This window comes from Triturus cristatus, chromosome 2_1, assembly GCF_964204655.1.
Source record: "Triturus cristatus chromosome 2_1, aTriCri1.1, whole genome shotgun sequence".
Lineage (NCBI taxonomy): Eukaryota > Metazoa > Chordata > Amphibia > Caudata > Salamandridae > Triturus > Triturus cristatus.
The window spans coordinates 91,460,051-91,483,219 of record NC_140581.1 but is presented as its reverse complement, the minus strand read 5'-3'; the positions used below and the strand labels follow the sequence as shown (position 1 = coordinate 91,483,219).

The window sequence follows — 23,169 nt, the reverse complement described above, 5'->3', positions numbered from 1 at the left end:
CAGAGACGCTATCCTGCAGACTTCTAGGCTCCAAGGGCCAGTCAGACTTGACAACATGGATATTAATTTCTATCCTGACTTTACCCCGGCGGTCCAAAAGCAGAGACTAAGCTTTCTGGGTGTCAAACGTCGCCTACGAGACCTGAATCTCAAATATTCGATGCTTTTTCCAGCTAAGCTGAGGGTGGAGGTAGATGGCCGCACGCACTTTTTTGATCGTCCCGAGGCGGCCGGGGACTGGCTGGACACTTTGCCCGGGGATGGGGGCCGGGGGGGCGGGGGGGGTGCGGTTGGTGGGGAGGGCCCGCCGGGTCAGGCCTAAGGGACTAATGGTAGGCCTTGCTCCGGGCTGTGTTATTGTCACCATTGTCACCATTGACTATTAGGGTAAGTTCCCCTCCTGTGGAGGTCGTGCGGGGTCTGTTGGGGGATCTCCCTCCTCCTCTGGGGGACTAGTTAGTTTTCTTTCTATGGGGCGACAGGCACACTGCACTTTGGGGGGGCTGTTTGGGCTCATGCAGGGGTGCAGGGTGGGGGGAGTTCTGTTGGGATGGGTGGGTTGGGGTGGGGTGTGGTTCGTTTCTACCGCAAGGCAAGCCCTTTATTGTACTGGTGTTTTTGAGTTGCTCTCGGGGGGACAAATGATGGCATCTGTATGTGATGGGGGGTAGGGACCTGACTTTGCTGTCCTGGAACGTTAACGGGCTGGGGGATAGGATTAAGCGGGGTGTGGTCCTGCAATACCTGAAACGGATTTCGCCTGATGTGGTCTTTCTGCAGGAGACACACCTTATTGGTAACTCCTTTTGTGCCATGAATCGACGTGGTTATCGTTTGGTGGCCCACTCGGGCTTTACGTCAGGCTCACGAGGGGTGGGCATTATGGTCAAGACCTCGCTCCCGCTAGAAATAGATGAGGTGCGCCATGATGAGAGGGGACGCTACACTGTTTTGGTGGGGAGAATGGAGGGCAAAGTAGTCGTCTTTGTCTCAGTGTACGTCCCACCGGGGTTACAGTCCACCACCTTTGCGGACCTGGGACGCCTCCTTCTTGACCTTCCGGGGGGGCTTCTGGTGGTCGGGGGGGACTTCAACGCGGTGGTTTCTGGGACTATGGATCGTTATCCCCCTAGGGACCTCCCCCGGGCACAGGCGTGGCTGTCGGGCCTTTTGGACACACTGGGATTGGTGGACTGCTGGCGTTTAAAGCATCCCACTCAGCTGCAGTACACCTTCCATTCGGGTGCCCATGGTAGCCTTTCGCGACTTGATCATATCCTTGTCCCTGCGGCCTATGCCGGGAGGGTGGGGGAGGTGCGCCATTTGGCGAGGGGCATTTCAGATCACTCCCCGCTCCTGTTGCACTTTGATGTCTTCCCGAGGGGGGAGGGCAGGGTAGCTCCAATCAACGCTTGGTACCTGCGCGACCCCACTATTCGCGCTGACTTGATTAAATCCTTGCAACGGTATTTCGAGGAGAATGTGGGGTCAGTCCTATCGGCTATCTCCCTGTGGGAGGCTTTCAAGACAGTGCTGAGAGGGGAGGCCCTCTCCTTCATTTCCCATGCCCGGAGGCGCGCACAGGAGGAGGTGACCCGGATGGAGGCCGAAATTACTGAATTGGAGGGTGATTTGGGGAGTGGGGTGACTGACGCTGCGCTCCACGTTCTGCACCTTAAGCAGGCGGCCTATAGGGCCCTCGTCACGGAGGCGGCCAGGGGCCTCAGCAGAGAGCAACAGGGGCGATTGTATGATGTGGGTGATAAGGCGGGCAAGTTGATTGCGTGGCTGGATAAGAAGGAGAGAGCGAGTCGTGTGGTCCTGCTGATTGAGAAGACGGATGGTGTGCGTGTCATTGAGCCGGAAGGCATTGTGTCTTGCTTCGCGGATTATTTTCGCGAGGTATATTCCCCGGTTTCTCCCTGCTCGGAGGAGGATTCCCATGCCCTGCTGCGTGACATCGCGCTCCCCTCCCTTTCTGTGGAGGACAGGGAGTTGCTGGATGCCGCCCCCACCTCGGACGAAATCGCCCTCGCCATCCGCTCGGTCGCTTCTGGCAAGGCCATGGGCCCGAACGGCATTCCCATCGAGTTATACAAGCTGCGACCGGATGTACTGGCACCCCACCTCCGCGCAATGTTCCTTGCGGCCCACTCGCGGGGCTCCCTCCCACCGGACCAGCGTCTGGCTACCATCGTGGTCATCCACAAGGAGGGGAGACCTCGAGATCGGGTCACATCCTATCGGCCTATCTCGCTCTTGAATGCGGAACCTAAAATCCTCGCCAAGGTGCTCGCCAACCGGCTGGTCGGCGTGGTGGGCGACCTGGTCCACCAAGACCAGTCCGGCTTTATCCCCCACCGCAATACGGCTCTTAATCTGCGACGCCTGCACGGCGTGCTAGCGCGTGTTCCGTTCGTGCGGGAGCCGGCCATCTTGGCGTCTTTGGACGCCACTATGGCGTTCGACACACTCGAGTGGCCGTACATCTGGGCGATGCTGGCGAAATTTGGCTTTGGGCCGGGTTTCATCAGCTGGGTCAAATTGTTGTACTCGGACCCACTTGCACAGGTGGTGGTAAATGGTCGAGTCTCGGCCCCATTCGGGCTGGGACGGGGCACGCGACAGGGTTGCCCCCTGTCGCCGCTCCTGTTCGCACTAGCCTTGGAGCCCCTGGCGGAGTGGCTGCGGTGGCACCCTTCTATCCGAGGTCTCCGTTGGACCCCTGAGTATGAGGACCGAGTGTCTCTCTATGCAGACGACATCCTTTTGTACTTGGCCTCCCCGCGCAAATCACTGATTGTCCTGGTTGATGTTCTGCACTCTTTTGGCCGCAATTCAGGCCTTGTCATCAACTGGGCCAAATCCTGTGTCTATGTGCTTTCCGGGGAGGCTCCAGTCCTCCCGCGGGGCTGTCCGATCCAGATTGCCTCGGAGGGATTTCGATACTTGGGTGTCTACATTACGCTGGACCCGGTGGCCCGCTACGAGCGAAATTTGCTTCCCCCCCTCCGGCGCTTGAAGGAGGATGTCGCGCGCTGGAGGCGCTTGCCACTCTCGCCGCTCGGCCGGGCGGCGTTGTTCAAGATGATGTCACTGCCGCGCTTCTTGTACGCTCTCCAGAACACTATGGACTTGGTCCCAGCGCGCTACTTCCGTGAAGTGGAAGGTTTACAGCGCCGCCTGTTCTGGGATGGGAGGCCGCGTATAGCCTTGGCAAAGTTGACGCTCCCGTGGTACGACGGAGGGATTGCCCTCCCGGATATTAAACGGGATTACTGGGCCTCCCAGTTAGCTGCAATTAATCAGGGCCTCTATGGGCCCGCCCTAAACCCGGCATTTGAAATGGACAAGATGCTCCTACCCGGTGGCGACTACAATCGAGCGCTCTACGCTAGTGTGCCCGATTCCCGCTTGACGGGACCCACGCGGGTCATGGTGCGAGTATGGCACGCGGCTAATGCAGCTATGGGTTGGAAGGACCGTTTGACCCGGGCGTCACCGCTGTATGCGTCTGAGAGGTTGGGCTCTCTGTGGACCTCGAAGGGCTTTGAGCAGTGGGACACCATAGGCATCAGTACAGTGGGGGATCTCTGGACGAGGGGAGGATTTAAAACATTCGAGACGTTGCAGGCGGAGTTTCAGCTGCGGGGCAGTGAATACTTTCGGTACCTGCAGGTCCGTCACGCGCTGGGCTCCGTCTTCCCAGACGTGGCCTCCATCCCGGAGTCCTCCCCCCTGGAGGATCGAGTGCTAGATGGCCATGTTCCGGACAGCACGATCTCCCTCATTTACAAGAAATTGATAAATGATCGTTTGGGCTTACTGACTGGCCTCCGCGAGGCCTGGGTTGCCGATGGGCTGGAGTTGGACGACGAGGACTGGATTTCCGCGGTGGCCTCTCCGAAGGAGGTGGCCATCCTGGCTCGCCTTCGTTTCGTCCAGCTTAAGATACTCCACCGGGTGTACATGACGGGGCCAAGGCTTCTGCGTATGGGCTATGCCGAGGACGGATTGTGTAAGCGTGGGTGTGGTGCTTCAGCGACCTTTTTGCACATTTTGTGGGAATGCCCGAGGGTGGAGCGATTCTGGCGTGGTGTGCATGAGGTCCTGCGAGCGGTTACGCATGTCGCGCTGTTGCCTGAAGCGAGGAGATGTTTGCTGAATGTGTGGGAACCGACCGATTACTCGGTTCCGCAGACGCGATGGGTGACTCTGGGCTATATGGTGGCTAAACGGGACGTTGCACAGCTGTGGGGATCCCAGAGGTCCCCGGCGGTGTCGGCCTGGAAAGAACACATGGATTGGTGCATGTTCCGAGAAAAGGTGGTGTATGTGGCGCGGGGTAAGCCTGGGGCATGGGTGAAGATATGGGGCCCCTGGAACGCCTACCGCGGGGATATCTGCGAGCCGCCGTTGTTGCCTCCCGCTTCACCAGCTCCATCCCCCTAGTTTGCTCCCTCCCTCAGTTCCGAGCACAGTATTCTCCCGGTCCCAGACCTGTTTCCCTTCCCCTCTCGGGGGTTTTCAGTGGTTGGTTTGGGGTCCCCCATTTGAGGAGCACGTGCTGCCACTTTCGATCGTGGGTTGCCTTGCGGGTGTGTGTTTATTTATGTTGCTGTGTTGTATAAAATGAAACCGTATTGTGGGCTCAGAGCCACATGGCCCGCGTTGTGGATACCTCCTGCCTTAGTGTCTATGTAAAGCTAAGTGCCTCACTGTATGTATGTCATTTGTTATCGTCACTTTAGCGGCCGGCCAGAAGGTTGTAGGCCCCTACCTGTATATATTTGAGATTGCAATAAACGGTTTCAAAAAAAAAAAAAAAAAAAAAAAAAAACCTCGTTTTAAACTCACAGCATGTAGAGCACAACTCAAAGGGTTAAATGTCGACCGAGCCGAGTGCGCCATACTCAACAGAAATAATATTTGGTGGGGGAGGCACAGAGCAGGGAAGATTCAGGACTCGAGTAACCCAGGACCATGCCTCAGCAATAAAGAGTGGCGCAGGGAAACTGAAAACTGACCATCACAGAGGCGGGTATGAAGAACTTTTGAGAATTGTGCGAAAAGCTATATACAGCAGAGGACATCCAACAAGATGCGATGACCAACTTCCTGGATAAAGTCCTCCACCCTAAATTGTAAGAGGCACAGGATCAGATGCTGGAGGAGTCTATTGCGACAGCCCAAGGGATTACCGCCACAGCTCATTCAAAGTTACAGAAAGCACCGGGATCGGATGGGTATTCCCCTCTATTTTATGAAACATACCGGCGCTTACTCGCCTTACAATGTAGCGGGGGTAACAAACAAAATAAAATCACGCAAAGGATGCAAAAAGTTGCCATTACTGTTTTACTCAAAACAGGAAAGGATGCCCAGCTGTCTGCCTCCTACAGGCCAATGTCCCTGTTAAATGTAGATTTTACGCTGTTAACCACAATTTTGGCCAACACCCTAGGTGTATGTATGCAAAGACTCATAGACCACGACTAAAAAGGATTTACCCCAGGGTGCAATATTTCCGAATACACAAAAACCTAATGCATATCCTTGATAAAGTAGAGAGGTTTAGGAGGGAGGCGGTCCTCTTTGCGGTTGACATTGGAAAAGTGTTTGATCATGAACAATTGCCCTGTCTAGCAGCCACGATCCAACGCATGGACATGGGTCCCAAGTTCCAGGCTTGGACTTTTAGCCAACTAGTACAAGCCAGAGGCCAGAATAAGACGGACCAGTTGTTTAACCTCTCCCGTCGCAATATCCAAAGGAACGAGTCCGGCTGCCCACTATCACCCCTACTATATGCCCCACACATGGAACCTCTGCCCGTTATGGTCAGACATAACGATAATGTACGAGGGGTACATATCAGAGAGATAGAACACAAATTAACCTCTACGCAGATGATGTAATGTGTATGTTGTGTCCCTGCCGTGGGGACTGCTCATCAAATCGGACAGCTCTTGGATTTGAAGATGAATCTCCAAAACAAAAAAAACAAATATCCCAGATTGTAAGCATCCTGGTATGCAAACACTTGAAGAAACAATATCTAATTCAATGGACACAAAAAAAGATTGTTACATAGGTGTTATGCTTGCGGTAACATAAGCCTAGACAGTACGAGAAAACTACATCCTTCAGACGATGCAGCTGCAGGAGGATTTCCAGTCCTGGCATGAGGGGCTCTCATGGTTGGGGAGATGGGCAGCCTCTAAAATGACCGCACTCCCTCGAATCCTCTATGTGACTCTTAGCTGCCTACAGGAACTTTTGATAGGGATTCAGCAAATGGGCATCCATTATGTGTGGGCAGGGAAGTGTCCCTGCATTGCTAAAAACCATAGGAGTAAGTCCATGGAAGAGGGAGGGCTTGGCATGTCCCACATCAGCTACTTCCAAGCAGCACAGCTCTGGCGCGTCGTACAAAGAGACCATGAGGAGACTGAGAAGCACTGGTGCTTTATGGACCAAACTACAGCAGGAACACATATATGGAAGGCTCCATGGCTGCCCAAGAGACACAGGGCTTGACTTACATACTAGTCTCCTGTGACAGGGCGAGGAAATACAGTATTTGCCCTGGCAGCAGAGGGTGGAGAGCTTCCCACTAGACAGGAAATGGGATGCAAAAAGATTCTTATCATGAGGGGGCTTAAATCTTTCAAACACATCACAGATATTTACAAATCAGACACTGGGTGATTCACAGCTCAATTAAAAAAAGGTGAGCCGGATCCCTCTATCCTTAAAGAAATAGCTGGATAACTAAATATGGGGACCATCGTACACTATCCGAAATACATGCATTTTTACGGGGTAGTAATAAGGAAAACTCGGACAGAGGAGGTGGGAGGCTGAGTTGGCGCAAATACTGACACCAAAGAAATGGAATCCGTTTAGCAAATAAAAAAACGTATCTACATTGAGACACTTATAACGAAAACATTGTATTGGTATCATACTCCAGCGAGACTCCGTTCACAAGTTCATTCTAGATCTAAAGAGCGCTGGTGGGGGTGCGAGGGGGACAGGCATGCTCATACAGTTATTATATTCCGAATTATGAAGTACTGGGGGGTGGGGTGGTCTTGGGCAAGGTTGGTTCAAACACAAACTGCTGTGATTAGCAGAGGTACCCACTCCTTGGGGTAGCAGACAGACTTGCGTATCTGCTTAAATCACCCAGGGGAAGCCAGTAACGGTGCTACTGGGTGCAAAAAAAACAGGTCATACTAGCAGCAAGGGGAAAAGACTCACACACCCAACCACAGGACAGGGTTGTGCCGGGTGTGGGACATATTCTGAAAGGAAAAATGTCCATGAACCTTGAGCATAAGGGAAAAGATATTGAAATGCAGTGGGGAACTTGCTAGTCGCTACGTCTAACAGAGTTCAAGAAAATAATGTGCCCCAAACATCTCAAGAGTACCTAAAACCTCTGGTACCCTTGTAAGTGGGTAGTACATTATCATACTTTGGCTTCCGCGATACTGAAGGCGTTATCACTGATGCACAGAGGACTCCGGTCCAATTGCAACAAGCCGTTAACTAGTCTGTCACCGAAGGGTAGTGCGGGGTTAGCTGGGGTCATTGGTTGGGGGAAAGGGAAGTAATCTAATGCTTTTGAGGCTAGTGGTTGACATTGTTCTGGTTTTACACCCATCAACCTAAGGATGTAGGCAGGAGTATGTGTCTGATCAAAACTCAATAAAAAGAACGGTTTCATAAAGTTGCTGTTATAGAGTACTTGAGTGACACTGCAGCTGCCTGTAATTTAGGTGGTTGATTTGGTGATTATTTCTTCTACCCACCTTCACAAAAATAGTAGTAAAATGCACTGCAAAACACAAAGGATTTTTTTTTTGTTTAAAAATCATCACTACTAAAATAGCCTAATCAGTGAATGTTTTCTTTTTAAATGTAATGCTTATTTTTTTTAGTGGCATATACATACAATAAAAAAACGACATGCTCTAGCCCTATTGGTTTTGCCAATGCTTGTTTTTTTTTTTTTTTTTTTTTAACTTTAACGCCCCTTTCAGAGACACCCGATGCTGATGAGGGACAGGCCGCTCTTGCAAGCATGCCTATGCGGTATTCCCCTTTGCTCCCATCAGGGTTCTAGCCGCATCATCTGTGTTCAATGAAGAGCTTACGAGGATGCCCGAAGTACAGCCTCTCAGACGGCGACAGAGCTCAATCATGACATTGAATACAGCTGCAACGTGGAGCACCAAACTAACTCCCAAACCAGACGCGGAGTGTGAAACGCGAGACGAAGCCTCACAAGTGCAGAATAACTATGGCCTGAAGTAGGTCTGTAACGCACTCACCATGAACCCAACCCAGATGTGCACATTGCAATGTGGGACTAAGCAAAAAGGGCCTAGAGGAAGCAGTGCCTGCGCAGGCCAGATGTGTGATGTGTGGCTGGAAGGCACCACCGGTACCTTCTACAGACCCTCACACACCGAGCCACAGAATGAGATGTGAATGGAATGGTCAATGCCGCCCTCTTGGCCATGGACTATGAGGGGTGATGATCATTATACCTTTCATATCATTGATACCTTTACTTTACAGGCTCACTTAGAGCCAAGGGCTAAAAGAAGTGAAGACACTCACTGTGACACAATTCATAGCAGTCACTGCTGCATGGGTTAAATGTCGTCAGTCACTTGTAAGTACCGGGGCAAGTAGCTCCTGTTTGCTGATCCCCTAGAAGACTCCCGCCATGCATTGGGAGGAGACTGAACCACAGGATCTCACAGGCATCCCAATTGGCCAAGAGATCCGATCGTTGGTATTAAAATAGACTTCATCCCTTAAATTCTGCATAATGTCCCTGAAAAATCAAACCTAATTCCCACCCAGGCGTGACTTCAAGATTTGACAATGAGGAAATGCCAAAATGTCAAAATATTCCAAAAATGTTGAAAAGGTGCAAAAAACAGGCCAAATCTATTTTTCATGATGCAGCTACTGGCAGGATAGAGTAGAGCAAACAAATCGTCTACCAGTTCAGAGAACAGAAAGCTTTTACACCAGGGCAAAACTAGAGACCATTGCTAAAAATGAATGGTGCTCTTTCATTCGGTTACAGATTTAATCTAGATTTCAACAAAGGGATCTCATCTCAGGCAACTAATAAGATGTTTGCCCTAACTAAGCAAGCAGATTTTGCACTACTATTGTTAATTATGGAATGAAATAAGCAATTAACGTTGAGCTGGGCTCCTCACCTTCTCCAGCTTCATCTGCTAAAAGCCTTGGAGTCACAATCAACTGCGACTTATCCATAAATCCTCAGATTGGAACCACAGTCTCTACCAGTTTTTTCAGCTACGAAAAATAAGGAAGATAAGCAGATGTCTCACTGGGGAAGCCATGGTGCAGGTAGTTTTAGCCCTGGTCATGTCCCACATCGATTATGCTAACTCCCTATACTTCAGCCTGCCTTCAACCCAGATGAAGAGACTGCAACTTGTGCAGAATCCGGCCGCAAGACTCACTTATCGGCAGCCCAGATGGCAACGTGCTTCCCCTCTCATGAAGAAACTACACTGGCTCCCTGTACTACAACGTTGTGCCTTTAAAATCTGCGGTGCATGCCCAGAATTTATCTCCAATATCATTCAGAGATCCACACCCACCCGCAATCTGCGATCAGCCCACACGAACCTGCTGGTCATCCTGTATTACAAGTCAAAAGTGTTAGGTGGCAGCAGATTTGCGGTGCTGGCTCCCCGCTTTTGGAACGCCCTGCCCCCCGACATTAGACCCTGCAGAGATCTTCTGAGATTCAGGAAGCTCCTCAAAACTTGGCTGTTTACCCAGGCTTATGATGAACCTCAAACATGGCTGCTTACCCAGACATCTGATTATCCGTCCAGGACTTTGGTCACTACTATAGTTAGCGCCAAGAAACCAAAATCGGTGTACGTGCGCTCTAAAAGTAATTTTAATATAAACAAAATAACATTAGCATCAAGTAAGTCTCATTTCTCCTTTTGGGCAACAGTGGATACCATGCATTTCCCCCATTCTAATGGTGTGAGAACCTTTTGGTCCAGGGGATGCCCTTGAATGAGTGTCATTGCTCTATTCCCCAGTGTCCAAGAACACAGATGCTGCAGACTCACTACCTCCCAGTGCGTTCAGCATCTTCAAGCCGTGAAGCGCCAGAGATCCCACCGCCCCGGCCGCAACACCGAAGGGACCTGCCCCATCTCCTTCGGCTAAAAGTCTTCACCTGGGTCCCGAATAGAGTCCAGGGCACCATTTTTATTTCATGGTTGAGAAAAAGCCATGCAGTAGAAGTGCAGCCTCGCTCGTTTCAGAGCCAACCAGCTCCCGATTCCATTATTATATGTTTATTAAAGCAACAAAAAGCATCTGGGGATTGGACCTTATAAGAAATACACGGGTCATGGAGCAGATTTCAATGCACAAATCCAGTCCTCCATATTGAAAACTGTAAAAAGACAAGATTGGCTCTTAACTCGGTATGGTCCAGAAACAGACAGTGGCTCGATCCGAGGGCTACAAAGAAACGAGGAAACTAACCAGAAGCAAATACAGGAACATTGTACCCCAAGACCAATGGGAATCGTTGCACGCAACTCCAAATACTTCCAGCTGTATCTGGACAGGCATCCCCACAAGCCCAGCAGCGACCAGCGACATCAGCAGGTAGGAAAACAGCTCAAGTCAGTCCGCGACACAAGCCACCACTTCCTGTCCTCAGTTCAAGAAACGCTTGTGCAGATGCAAGTCTAACAACAAGCATTGGCAAAGCCAATAGGTCTCGCACATGCAAGCTTGGCAAATATCTTTTAGCCATGTTGCAGAGCAGTTCTTGAATAGCTTTCATTTAGTGTAACCAGATGCGTTTCAGGGCGGAATTAAAATCCAGGACAATGGTGGACAATCAGTGAAACTCCCTTGGGCTTCAGAAGAGCCGCTGCCCTGAGCGCTGGCCAGGCAGGCGTTACGAGTGGGCGGATGGCAGAGATATGCCCACAACAGGGCAGGTCCTATGTGGTGGCATAGAGGAGGGACACCATCAACGCACACAGTCAGGAGCCTCTAGAGGGGCATCAAGAGAATGAAGAACTCTGCCTTAGGCTGCTGCACATCCAGGCAGAGAGTGAGGGGAGCCACAAAGGGGTCCTGGAAATGTCTACTTTACACTGGGGAGTTCCAACCTCATCCTTCTAAGTGGGACAGAATGAGGTGCTTTTCAAAATGGCGACATGACGCTACGTGAGCTAATACAGACAAAAGGCAATTTAACACAGTTATCACTGGTGGGTGGGGTCCATATTATATGAGGGGGTCCTAATTCCTGCCGGCTGCCCACTGAAGTGTTTACTTTCAGATAAAAAAAATGTCATGTAAAATGAACAGAAAATAAACATAAGAAAAAACAAATGCAAGAATAGAATATGCAGTTGTTATATCTTGATTATTTATGTACTGTCATCTTAAATGTGTGCGTAGCCATGCTTGTGCATGCGCTATGTTATTATTTGTATATAGTTCTAAGTTCTGTAAGAGAGCTGGTGAAGGATTCTAGTTGGTTGGCGGTTTTGTCTGGAGCTGCCTACCATGAAGATGTTGCCGTGCTGTCATGATTAAATCAACTTATGTACAACCAATATGTGTCTGAATTTAACATTGGCGACGAGTTGAACCTCCTTCAGGACAGCACGGGAGAAGGAGTGTTATGAGGACCCTAAGAAGACAATTTGAGGAATAAAGGAAAGAAGAAGAAAATTTGAAAACGGAAAAAAAAAGAAGAAAAGTCGACGAACGGTGAGCAAGGAAGTAGCGAGTGCTTACTGTGTGTTGCCCTGTGGTTCCGTGAGCGACGAATCAAGCGGAGGGGTGTTTCGAAGAAGTTAAAATCAAGCGCGAGGGAGACGAAGCAGCAGGATTCGGAAGTGCGCGCTGGGAAAGCCTACGTAAGCGCGGTGAGTCACACGCACGACGCAGGAGAAGGCGTCATAGCAACATAAAATAAACAAGTCGGACTACGCATTAGAGCTGAGTCACATGTTCGACGGAAAGAGGGAAGGGTGTCATGGCAACGCATATACACAAACTCCGGCGAGTTATGCAGAGTGTTGCGCGTGCTGCTTAAAAAAAAATAGGAGAAATATCAAATTTGAAACAACGGAAAAAAAAAAGACATAACAGACACACTGTTTTACACTTGGGTAAATACAAAGGAGGAAAAAGGGAGTGCATTGTTCTGGATTAATAGACCAACACATAGAGGAAAAATGTGTTGAGGAGCGCAAACGTAAGGTGTGAAAGCAGGAAAATTAAAGATGCAATTTGATCCACCAGCAACATTTTTACAGAACAAAGGAGACCCACCGTTGCCATGGATTAGATGGAAAGAGGAATTTTTGACATACATGAAGGCTATTGACGGGGAAAGAATGGGTGCAGAAAGGAAGAAAAGTATACTTTTACATTGTTTAGGCTCAGAGGGACAAGACGTGTTCAGGGCTTTACCACAGATTACACCTCAGGAAGGAAACGAGAATATAAATGCATATACAGAAGCGTTGCTAAGGATGGAAAAGAGATTTAAACCTACCACAAGTATTGCTCTCAACAGGTTTAAATTTTACACGAGAGCGCAAAAGGAAGAAGAGTCCTTCGATGATTTTCTGACAGGTTTAAGATCCCTATGCATGAAGTGTAATTTTGGAACTATGGCAGATGAGATGATTAGAGACCAAATAATAGTACATGTAAGGAATAAGAAAATTCAAGAAAGTTTGTGGGTAATGGGCGACCCGAAACTCTCTGAAACTATAGCTACGGCCAAAGCTTTGGAACAGTCTGAGAAATGGATGAAAACAGTAAGACAATGTGAAGCAAAAAAAGAAAAACGTGGAAGAAGTTTGCGCAGTTAAAAACAAAGATGAACATAAGCAGGAGAGTGTCCAACAGAAAGGAATGGCGAACAGATTTTATGGAAACAATATCAACAGACAGAGATAATTTTGGTGGTCAACATGTATGTTATAAGTGTGGTAGTAAATCACACATTGCTTCCTTTTACGGATGTCCTGTCAGAAACAAAGAATGCAGGAAGTGTGGAAGAGTGGGACATTTCATCAACGTGTGTAGAGACTACAGAAAGCGTGTTTCATTTCCACGTGGGTCAATATCTACTGTTTCAGAAAACAGAGACGTCCATGGTGTAATGGGTCATGAAGAAAACATTGAATATGAAAGAGGTTTTGTAGTGTCAATCATTAATGGAGGTGAAGTTTTAATTGATCCTCCCAAATGCAAAGTAATAATTCTAGGAGAAGAATTACATCTCATGGCTGACTCTGGCTCACCTTGGACAATTATATCAAAACAATATTGGTTAGAAGAAGTTGAGCACAGTGTGTGAAGGGAAAGTGTTACATAGTAGTGACATTATTGCTGAATGTTTTGATGGGTCAAGGATTGACATGGAAGGTTACTTCAATGTTACTGTAACTTTTAAAAACAGATGTGTAGACATCAAGTTATACATTGCAGTCAAAGGAGTGAATGTGTTGGGTTGGCGCGATCAATGGAAGTTAGGTGTAATACTAAACCCACGAGCTTCAGAATCTGTCACCTTAGATGAAAATTGGTCAACTGGGAAAATAGCGGTGATAGAGAGTGAAGGGAAAATTTTGAAGTTAATGGAAAAATATAAAGGTGTATTCAGTGATAAATTAGGCAAACTTAGGAACTTTGAACACAAAATAATTTTGAAAGAGAATGCCCGACCTGTAAAACAAAAACTCAGAGGTGTACCCATAAATGTAAGGGAGGAATTAAGGAACGTGTTGAAAGATCTTACCAGTGAAGGGGTGATTGAGGAGATTGAGTCTTCGGAATGGGTTTCACCCATTGTTTTAGTACGGAAGACGGATAAAAATTTGAGAGTATGTATTGATTTGAGAGCTTTGAATGAAAACATAGTTATAGATTGTCATCCTCTTCCCAACATTAATGAAGTTGTATCTATGTTAGAAGGGGCAAATATCTTCTCTACATTGGATTTAAGATCTGCTTATCATCAGATCTGTTTAACTGATGATTCGAAGAATTTAACAGCCTTTATTACACCTCAAGGTTTGTTTAGGTACACTAGAATGCCGTTTGGTTTGGCTTCGGCCGCTTCTGTGTTCCAAAGAGTCATGTTTCACATTTTTAGAGACATTGACCAATTTGTAAAATGTTTTCAGGACGATATTCTTATATTTTCTAAGAATGAGGTTGAACATGAACAGCATTTAATTGAAGTATGTGAGCGTCTAGGAAAACATGGCCTTACTTTGAAGGGACACAAATGAAAACTTTTTAAGAAATCAGTAGAATATTTAGGGCACACCTTATCAGGTGATGGAGTTGTACCTAAAAAACACTAATGTGGAAGCAATTTTTAATGCACCTGCTCCAGTCAACAAAGAACAATTACTCAGTTTTGCAGGCATGTGCGAATACTACAGCAAGTTTGTAGAAAACTTTGCATGTAAAATGGAACCTCTTAGGCAACTTTTAAGAAAGAATGCAAATTTTGATTGGTCAAATAGTCAGGAGAAGGCTTTTGAGGCTATCAAGGAAGAGATTGTTAATGCACCTACTTTGAACCCATTTTGTCTAAAGAAAGAATGTATAATTACTGTTGACGCCAGTCTGTATGGCATTGGGGGAGTACTTTCTCAAAAAAGTGGTAAGGAGGAATGGAGTGTGGCATTTGCTTCGAGGACATTGAATGAGTCAGAAAGAAAATATGCGGTCATTGAAAGAGAGCTTCTTGCTTGTGTGTGGGCTATAGAGCATTACAAGCTTTATGTGTGGGGCAGCAAATTTATATTGAGAACTGACCATAAACCTTTGGTCAACATTTTGTCTCCTGGTGGTGGGTGGAATTCCACTGCTAGAATAGCTAGATTATCTTCAAGGCTTCAAGAATATAATTTTCAAACAGAGTATGTCCCAGGGAAGAAAAATGTCACAGCCGATTGCTTGACAAGGTTACCATGTGCAGACAATTTAGTGTGTGCTATTAGGGAATCAGATTTTATTCTTTGTGTCAGTGACATCATACCTTCACAGTTCGATGAAATCACTGAGTCTGTGTGGAATGAGGCGGTCAGCAATGATCAGGATTTGCTTGAAATCAAAAAGTATGTTGTGGAAGGTTGGCCTAAAAAACAGCAGATCAGTTCTGAATTATTGCCGTATTTTAAAGTGTCTGAAGAATTGGAATTGGAAGGGGAGATCTTATTCAAGAATAACAAATGCATACCTCCTAGAGGTGTACAGAATTTAATTTTGAAAATAGCCCATAAAACACATCCAGGGATATCCTCTATGAAACGGCTTGTGAGGAATTTTTTTTGGTGGCCTGGCATGGACAGATTGATTGATCGTATTGTTAGGGAATGTGAATTTTGTGTATCCAGTGACAGAATGTTGAGTGTGCATATTCCCCCACTAAGGATGGTGAAATGGCCTAAAGAACCGTGGAAGAAATTTGCTTTTGACATTTCGGGCCCATTTAATATTTTGCCAGAAGCATTCAGATTTGCTTTGTTATTAGTTGATTACCATTCTAAATGGCCCGAAGTGAAGTTTGTTTCAAAAGTTACCACCAGTACTGTAATAAGTTTTCTAAGAGAAATTTTTGCACGCGAAGGATGTCCTTCTTGTATTGTCACTGACAATGGTGTACAATTTATTTCGTCTGAGATGAAGTCTTTTGTAAATGAGTGCGGTATCAAACATGTTTTACATCTGTTTATGGGCCACATGAAAATGGGCAGGTTGAGCGTTTCAACCGAGTTTTGAAGAATTTTGTTTCTGAAGCTGTCAAAAGTGGGGGAAATTGGTTGCATTTGGTAAGGGAAAAACTCTGGACGTATCGTATCACACCTCATTCCACTACTGAGGTCAGTCCTTTCAAGTTGTTAAAAGGAAGGGAGCCTGCTTCAAAAATTTGGCCTTGGTGGTTTAGGAGTAAATGCAAACAAGATGTTTTGGAAAATAAATGTATAGATCGTACTGCTGTCAAAGTTGATAGTAAGCAAAACAGAATTCAATCATGGTTTAACAAGAAGTGGAAGACCAGAATTCCTAACTTCAAGGTTGGTGACTGGGTCAGAATTTTGCAGCCGGGTTTTATTAGCAAAGGCTCAAGCAAGTTTGGTCCTGCCATGCAAATTGAAAGAGTTTTTAGAAATTCTGTAGTTACTCAAGATGGCAAACTGTGGAATGTTAGAAGAGTTGCAAAGTGTTGCCAGCCCATGCATTCTAAGCGTCCTTCTGTTACAAATGGAGACTTAAGCTTGTCTAATACAAAATATGTGTCAGAATCTAACAAGACAGGCAAAGGTGACTCATTATCTTTCAATTCTAGGAAGTCTACCCCCCGTCTTAGACAATTTCCTAAAAAATTGGATGATTATGTGTAACACTGTTGTTTGTTTTCATTTGTTATTTTCTGGTTGAGGGGATGTGTTATAACTTGATTATTTATGTACTGTCATCTTAAATGTGTGCGTAGCCATGCTTGTGCATGCGCTATGTTATTATTTGTATACAGTTCTAAGTTCTGTAAGAGAGCTGGTGAAGGATTCTAGTTGGTTGGCGGTTTTGTCTGGAGCTGCCTACCATGAAGAGGTTGCTGTGCTGTCATGATTAAATCAACTTATGTACAACCAATATGTGTCTGAATTTAACAGCAGTACACTCCAATGATCCCAAAAACATAGCAACATAAACAGCAAAGTTGTAGTACGGCCTGTAAAGTAGAGAGAGAAACACAGGCATGTCATTGCGGCCTGGAGGGCCATGTTTAACAAACACGGTGGTTAACAAACTGTGTACATTGCCCAGGATCGATGAATGGGTAGAAGGATCAGATAGTAAATGTGACTGACAGGAGATCAATGATGAACGTATAGGACAGAGTGTACCGCACATACCAGTCCGCTGGTCCAAAGAGGAAATTAAAGGAAGAAAGTAGAGGAGAGAGAAGGAAGAAGCCAGAAAGAAAGGCCGAGCCACTGAAGTGTTAATCATGAAACTGAGGCCTATGTTCAGACCACCTCGGGGTGAGCGAGGGGTGAAGGAGGCACCGAAGACCTAGAATTCCAAGCCCAACATTCACCTGACAATACAGAACCGTAAGCGCATGAGAGCAGCAGACGCCAATGTGCATGAACCACTGTTAGTTAACAGTTCATTGATAACAATGACCAGTGCTTGAACACCATACCATGGCTAAGCAATGCTGCATCCAGGGATCTCTTCAGAATTTTATTAAATTGTACAGTTTTCAGTGGACTCGCCACAAACATGTCTGGCCTTGTACTGAAGGGCCTGGACTGCCTAGACCTAGTAAGCTATCACACACGCCCACGCTGGACATATGTAGATGAAAGGACTCGAACAATCTCAACAAGGTGCAGACAGGGAGGAACCATGTCCAGATCCAAACAGCACCCACTACTGTCAGAAGACACGAGCCGGTGAAAGGAAGGTTAAAAAGAACGACCTCTGTATATGTCCTTCTTAAAGTGTCCCGCCCACCCGGATTAAAGATTTGGCTGGATTTCTGCAACCATAGGCATGAACACAGCTTCAAAGAGTACATTCTGGAACATGGAGAGCTTGCCTTAGTTTGTTGAAAGTTCACCATCCGACTAGGGCTGGGGTTATAATTAGCATCAACTGTCAGATGTCTCTCCGGAGCACAGTGGGTGTTAGGGATGGCGCTTGGGTTTACTTCACTACAGCCGCCTTCCTCTCATTTACCTTATCCCTGTCAGGAGAGAAGCTGTAATACTCAGCCCAGCTGCAGGGGAGGAAGAAACCTCCACACATGAGCACCCACGGTATCAACTGGGCGGGCAGCTGCTATAATACGACAAGACTTTTCACAGCAAAAAACAATCCCAAAGCAATGATTAAAGGGTCCAAAAACATAAGACCAGGGGTGTTGTTTTAGACTAACGTCTTCTGCAAAAACTTTAAAACTTGTACGAGTTCATTTTTCCAAAAGATTGCATCTGCCATCTGCTCGACCACATTGGGGATCTTCCTATTTTATGAAACACAAAAGGTTACTTAGTGCAGGCCGTGAAGCAGGAGGGCCAAGCACTCCAGTGATGACGTGTACGTTGGGCGCACATGGGGAAAAAGACTATCCTGTTTAGGTCTTGGCTGGCGAGAGATTTTGTGGATGAGGGGTTGTCAGAAAAGGACTCGAAGCCCCATCCCTGATTTCCATTGGCTGGCGTCACCGTTTATGCTAAACGGTGGCCTGCCATTGGAAATGAGGGGTTTTTGTTGACGCCCTTTCGCTTCCGATCCGGACTGGGTTGCCTGCTTTGCTGCTGTTGCAAAGCACTTTCATATCTTTATGGGGCCATGTGTTCCACGCTAATTAGAAACACATGGCCCCATAAAGCTAAGAGATCAATGCTTGTTTTTGGCGGCCGCAAGTCTTATCCCATGCGACTCTGCCAACTCGTTTTTTTTTATTTACATAATAAATATTGACGCCGCACAGCTTATCAGTGTTGTAAACCACTTATGTCACTTGCGTCTTTCTCGTCTTTGTGTCTAAATAACTAGCATTTTAATGACGTTTGCGTGATCACAATATAGCTGAGTGGATTACAGTTGAAAAGGACTTGGGGGTATTAAAATTGCATTACATTTCATCTTTTTAGCTGCTTACGGCCACCCGGTGAATTCATTAAAGTTCAGGGATAAGTCACTGGCGCACAGAGGTAATACTTCACTCCTGCTGCTCAAAGGCCGCCAAATGGTGACCATGAAAAGCAGCACACCGCTCCCCATGATACGATCTCGCTGTGCGCAGCCGGGGTAGAACTGCCTCGGCCGGTGCGTCACGGTCCGAACGACCTGCTCAGTTGGTTCATGACCTGAGCTCTGTGCTTCCAACTGGCAGAATATTTGAAGTCAAAGTACCACGCTGTGCTTTAATGGAGACAAAGGGAATGCTTAAGCTGAATACGAGTCTTCCATCGGACATGCCATGTCTATTACCACGGCGCTGCTAACTGTACATCGTGTAATAAGCAAAGCACATGTGTTGACAATTGCGGTTTGGAGAGGGCTCGTCTCCCAGCGCCGTGCAGCAGTTCTGCTGTTTATCCCGCAAGACCTGGCTGATGCCGTCACTTTCTAACTGAGATGCCAGCCAGCTGACGTGGTTAGCCTTAGGTCAGATCTCTTAGTGCTTTTCTGCGTGGAGTGTAAATGTACACACCGAATACTACCCAAGTGCAAGAGCTTTGTAAACTAGCTTAGTTTGGCTTCCTCGGTCTGTAATCGTAGTTTAACGCTTTGCTGAAGTGCTGCAGTTCATAGGTCACTTTTTGTTTGCTGCTTTGCTTTTTTTGGTGTCAAAAACTTTCATTTTCAAACGTGCACGTGGCAGTGGCTTGAATAGCTTTTGTCACTGCTGATAGTTCAGCTTTCTAGCTCCTGCACTCGTTGGGGTGGCGCTACAGACGCTGAATCGCGGCTGTTAGTCTTGTCCTCGGTGGAAGGAGAGAAAGCAATAGAGTTACCTATGATGCCGCCTCTTTACTGTCCTGTTTACTAAGCTGCAGCATTGACGGTACATTCTTTTGTGTAGTTGGCATGTGGACATCACCAGCACTTGCGACTGTTTAATTGACAAATTCGTTTATTGGGTGCGTACACCTCCGATTAGCTACGCTTAACTTCCCTGCCCGATAAACACAGGAACTGTTGGGTTCTTGTTCTCACCCAGTATGTGTTTGAAAGCTTTCACCACATTCAACAGGACCAAACATGGATGTATTCATGTGTGTATCTATAGCGCTGTTGGCAGGGCTTTAATGGGGATGAATAAACTGGGCGGGGGGAGGTATCTCTCAAACGGGCGTGGCCAATGTAATTAAGGGCGTGACTTAAAAACAAGTAAGCTAAACATCTGTGCTTAGCATAGTGTGCCACCCGACTTGTATTTGGCGGTTTGTCATCGCATCCAGATATGATCCAACAAGCAACATCATACCTACAGGAAGTCAGGACTATTGGCTTTGTCAAAGGTTGTTAGTTGCATAAGATAAATAAGCAGCAACAATGGCTTATATATGATATTGAAAAAGCTTCCACTTAAAGCCCTGGTGACACCACGACAATGTTACTGCTCCTGAGTTTCAAAAATAGAATGGAAACCCAGAGAGAAAATGACTCTCTTTCAATGATTTCCCTTCCCCCTACAACGCTCACCTGGCATGACATCATGCCGTACCTTCTCCTCTAGTGAGAAGTGTGAGCAGCGTGAGCATGCACATGATGTGCCTGCTGTCACTGCAGTCCGGAAACAAGCATTAAAAATGCAATAGGTCTCGCCTTTCATTAAGTTAAAGCCATTTGCTTTGCTATACAATACCATTAGCAAAGCAAATGGCTTTAACTTAATCAAAGGCGAGACATATTGCATTTTCAATGCTTGTATTGTTCTGCTCATGGTCAGATGATCTGAGACCGTGCTCCTCACCTCCATCTTTGTCTGGGTGGGACGGTGGAGATCTCCTTAACAGAACACAGAAGGCGGCTCTCTGATAGATACTGGAGAAGAAATAACTTGGCGAAGATGAACAAGAACACCACAAATCAATCGCCAATCACTCCCATTTGTAAAAAACTGAATGTAAGGTCATAAACAAGGTTCAGCTAAATTGAGGATAAGGTTCCAAGCCTGTTTGCATTAGACAAGCTAACAACAGCCTGGAAGCATTCTGATCTAGTACTGGTGAAGCGAAGTTAACATTTTTTAATTTCCAGTTATCATATAAATATTGTGAGAAGAAAAACAAGTTCTGCCCCCTCCCCCCCCGGCCACTCACCTGGCACTCCCCACCCCCTGGCCACTCACCTGGCACTTCCCCCTCCCCCCCATAGCCACTCACCTGGCACTACCCCCCCCCACCCCACCCCCATCGCCACTCACCTGGCACTCCCCCATGGCCACAGAGAAATCCCGTGCGGCAGACTCCACCACCTTCCAGGATAAACTGCACACTCTATGCCAAGCATTTTTAGCAGGCAGGCGGCCTTTTCGTTCCACTTAGAGGGCTCGAGGAGGGACAGGTAGCACCAACGTCACAGTCACTGCAAAAGGGAAACAATTCTGCAGCAAGCCCATCCGACAATGCCACCTTGCCAAGCCAGGCCACACGCAACAGAGGTCATCGTTGAACCTGATGGGTAGAAACACAAAGCACAATGAATAAACGGACCTCAGCACAGAACGCTACACAAGACCACACAAAACAAATGAGGCACAAAGTGTCTGCCCCTGCAATCGATATAACAAGTAGACTCCGAGCAACCAAAAAAATTCAATGTTAGGAAATGATCACTGAGGTCAAACCAAGGGATATCACGGTGCTAGAATAGCTCACCCATATTGTTATCAAGTTTTCTTTATCTAGTCCTGCTTCACTTAACTCTCGAGTAACCATACTAGTTGCCAACTAATCCTGCTTCAATTAAACAAACACCATTAATATATACCCAGAACAAATTGCAGAGATCCAAATGCAGTTGGTCAAATAAGTCCCATGGCTAATGAGAACAAGCACTGGCAAAGCAAATAGGGCTAGCCTATGCGAGATCTACTGGCTTAGTCAATGTTTTTTTTTTAGCCATGTCGTACAGCAGCCTGGCTGAAATGTTAACAAGCATTGGCATAGCCAATAGGTCTCGCTTTTGGGACCCTAGAAGTGTTTATCCATGCAACAGTTGCATAACTAAATACTTATAAGGTCCCCAAAGCGAGACCTATTGGCTATACCAATGCTTGTTTCTGTTTATTACTGCTCTGTAGTAATGGCGGCACCCGTGCTTTAGCTTAAACATCTTAAGCTGAAGTCGGGTGCCGAGATTGCTTCAAAAGTAAAGAATTGTCTATTTCTTTACTTTTGAAGCAATCTCAGCACCGACTTTAGCCTAAGATGTTTAAGCTAAAGCACTGTTGCCACCATTACTACAGAGAAGTAATTGACAGAAAAAAAACAAAAAAAACCTGGCTCACGGAGAACATCAAAGCGGCCGTGCTGCCATGAAAGTGAAAGTGATCGCGATCAAACATCAAAGTGGCCGTGCAGCTGTGAAAGTGATCGCGATCAAGTGCGGCCCGCGCGCCCGCGCACATGCACTGTAGCTCTAGGCTGGCCATGGTAGCACTTTTTTGAACCATCACAAAAAGTCTCGCCAGACCAGCGCATGCGCTGGGTCAGGCGAGACCTAAAAAGCAGGACAAAAACAAAAGAAAACACTATGTAGGGGTGGGCAGAATAATCCATTCCGCCCGTGGAATTTCGGCCACTCTGCATTACTCTTTAATACGGAGTTCTGGCCAATTTCCAGCTGTGTGACAGAATGTTCCCCCCACGAAACTCCCGAATACCCGCGATGGAAGGCGAGATTTGGCTTCCCCATTCGTGATTTTCTAATGCGGGTGGTCGCCGGCGCTCACGAGGGGTTGTGGTTAGAGGCCCGCTGTTCAAGTAGATTTTCTACTAAATCGGCAACAAAATCAACTCGAACCGCCGGTCACTTTTATGCAATGCTTGGTGCTGTTTGCGATAGCTTTCAGCGCTACTTAAGATACCACCACAAAATTGTGGGGCGAGCAGCACAAGCTGCATAATTTTCACCTGTTGGTGGAATTTCGCAGAGTATTTCTGTAAGTCTGCTGAATTCTGCAGAGTGAAACTCTAAGAGTTCTGCCCACTCCTAGCACTGTAATATTCTCAGTGGTGACCGCTTCATTAAACTTTCAACTGTAAAGTTGAAAGTTGAAAGTGCCATATTGTGCTGTGCAGCACAATATGGCAAAAAGAAGAAGAAGAAAACCACTGACAAAGTAAAAAAGCTCTCACATACGTAAGAGATACATGGCTTTGTCAATGGGTTTTTTTGTGCAGGGATGGGACGGGCAAGCAACTTGGGACGGGGCAGTAGGAGAGAATAGGCAAGCAACAATGTGTGAGAGGGTGGAATGGGGCAAGCGACATGACAGGGAGCTGCAGTTTAAGTAAAAATAAAGTTAGAGGGAAAAAATGGCTTTGAGGT

The 23,169-nt window shown here is 46.9% G+C and overlaps 1 protein-coding gene across 4 annotated transcripts in view; it reads right to left on the bottom strand.

The window, feature by feature from the left end:
• ATOSB (atos homolog B) overlaps positions 1 to 23,169 on the bottom strand; it is a 416,415-nt gene that overhangs the window by 238,366 nt on the left and 154,880 nt on the right. For all 4 annotated transcript variants that reach the window (XM_085628134.1, XM_085628132.1, XM_085628131.1 and 1 more), the window contains exon 2: positions 21,041 to 21,290. The gene's annotated coding sequence lies outside the window, so the exon portion shown is untranslated. The remainder of the gene's footprint in view (positions 1 to 21,040; positions 21,291 to 23,169) is intronic.